This window comes from Emydura macquarii, unplaced genomic scaffold, assembly GCF_026122565.2.
Source record: "Emydura macquarii macquarii isolate MOO-44397 ecotype Brisbane River unplaced genomic scaffold, CSIRO-AGI_Emac_v2 contig_751, whole genome shotgun sequence".
Lineage (NCBI taxonomy): Eukaryota > Metazoa > Chordata > Testudines > Chelidae > Emydura > Emydura macquarii.
Genome location: NW_027130888.1, coordinates 1 through 2,566, shown reverse-complemented (window position 1 = coordinate 2,566; position 2,566 = coordinate 1).

Here is a 2,566-nt window from a genome sequence, read left to right as displayed (position 1 = left end):
TAGTTTCTGTTGACCCAAAACTACATTTTTCAAAGAATTAACTATTCATCCATAAAATTGTCACTCAGCTTGGGTGGCAACTAACTGGCCTACAAGAAACCCTCCGCCTCCCAGGCAACAATCCATTCCACACAGGACACCAAAACCAGGAGCCCATTTCTGGCCCCAAACTCTTGTGATAATTGGGCCTACAATTTTACCCTAAGCATGAATTTAACTGGCAGAAGTGAGTGAAAGTTCATAAGTTGCCAGTGTGGCCGATGGCTGGCTCCCCTCGAGTGGATCTCACCCATACACTGTTTATAGTGGGCAAGGGCATCTCTAGTCACCCCCGTCTTCCCCCAAGGAAGGGGTAGGGACCCAGGCCCACCCGCTCCTCCGGGTCCCAGCCCAGGGGCCCTATGAGAACCAGCTATGTGCTGCTGGCACGGTTTTTCAAACTGCACACTCTTCCCCTGGGCTAAATTTCTCCCCCTTCAGTCCTTCTGGCTTCCTGAGCCTGGTACCTTCCTCCGGGCTGCTCCTCCACAGAACTCTGCTCTCCAGTCCATTCCTCTGCACTGCACAGTTCAGCACTCCTATCATAACACAGCACACGCACTCCTCCAGCTCACACACTGACTGTTTGGATCAGAGGGCTTTTATGAAGCACCTGGCTGGTCCTTAATTGGCCTCAGCTGCTCCTAATTGGCCCCTAATGGCTCTGAGTACTCAGCAGGGAACACAGCCCTGAGCATTCTGGGGCTCACATATCTCCCGTCCAGCACTCTCCTACTGCCCTCTGCCCTCGCTATATCACATCGTGTTAGCCTCGAAGAACAAACGTCCTGTGGAAAAGGTACAAAATAGAGACAGAAAGACTGAGTGAGTCCAAACAAAAAGGCCTAAATCAGGGACTGTGTTAAGATCATGCTTGGTAAACAAGCAAAGCGTGGAATCAGAAATCAGTGAACCAAAACTGGTGTGTGTGAAACTAGGCCTCATTGGTGGACAAAGTAATGAGGGAGTGGCTATCCACTCACCAGTCTCTTTTGCGGTCCTTACGGAAAGATAGAAATTGGCTACTAGACACTGCTACCTCCACCTCCTCCTGGGACCCCAACCTTCTTCATCCTCATCTTGAAAGACCGGGGTCAAAGAGATAGAGAGACAAAAGACATCACCACCTTTACTGGTCCCTGCTGGATTCTAAAAACCACCGGGGATAAAATGGGATTGGACTGTAACAACAACAACTTCAGGAGCTCCAGCCCACATTGACTAACGTTTCCTTTCCGCCAAAGGACAGCTATGACCATCTTCGATACCATCTAAGAAACTCTCAAACAAGGGCTTTTTTTCCCTTCTAAAAACTCTCTCCAGCTAAAGGGAAGGAACGAGGAATGTTGTTAAAATGAAAGCCTGTCTTCACACTTTACCTTCCAAATACTTTGACTGCTTTTCCTCCTTTTCAGTATCTTTAATAAGGGGTTAAAAAGATTTTTAATGGTGTGTATGCCGTGGTGCCAAGCAGGCTGGGGTTTCTGTGTACCAAACCTTGTTTAATTCTGTTTAATGTTGCTCAGCGACTGGGTTGCATTAGCACCTTTCGGCCCATGCCAAATCAACACAAGACCGACAAGCCAGATGTTGCCTCTTTTACACACATCGAGCAGTATTTTACTCAGTGAGTAGCCCTATTGAAATCAGTGGGACCAGTCGCAGGGTAAGGTCCTGCCCCCTGTGAGGGCAGAAGAAAGAAATGGGTCTTTAAATTGCTAGTGGTTGCAACACTTGGTGAAAGCCAGGCGTGACTCCTTCGCTCACCCTGGGTAGCGGTTACTGTCACTAGTAGCTCCCTCGACTTCAGAGGGACTATTCGTGTGCATAACCATTCATTAATTCGTTAGCTGGCCCTCAGTGCGCACCCAGAACTGGTCACTAGCACCTAAGGGGGCAGATTTTAACCGGTGGGATATGGACATAAACACAATCTCTATCCCATTTCCTTAGCCGGGCAGCTCTTAACTGTTCTATCAGCACAGGAGCCAAACTCACCCAGGGCATAATCTCACTGCCCAGAGAGGAGTTACTCCCAGAACAGATCTGGCCCCCTGATGTTTACACAGAACTGGCTGGATTCCCCTCGATGCCCTTCAGAGTTAACATCTGTTTTGTCTCTAGCCTTTGCCCCAAAGACATTTCCATCACTTGCTTCTCTGGGACCCAGTGGCGATAAGCATTGGGGAAACTCGTCTCATGAGAATGAAGTCATCCACCAATTCTGCTGCATGTGATGGGGCCAGAGCCTCCGCTGGTGAAAGCTCCATTGACTTGCATGAGGCGATGACAATTTACTCCAGCTGCCAACTCAGAAAGTTTTGTTCCTCCTCTTTGGTGAATCCCGCAAGGTCTCATTGAGTTGCTATAATTTAACATCAAGTTAGTTTCAGCCTTAACCACAACTGAGAAGTCAGCAAGCACCTACCATCTCTAGAGCATTTATTGCAATGGGCCAAATTCATCCTGAATGTAACTTGGTGGACTCCAGTGTCGTTACACCAGTTGAGCCCACTGAACGTTAACT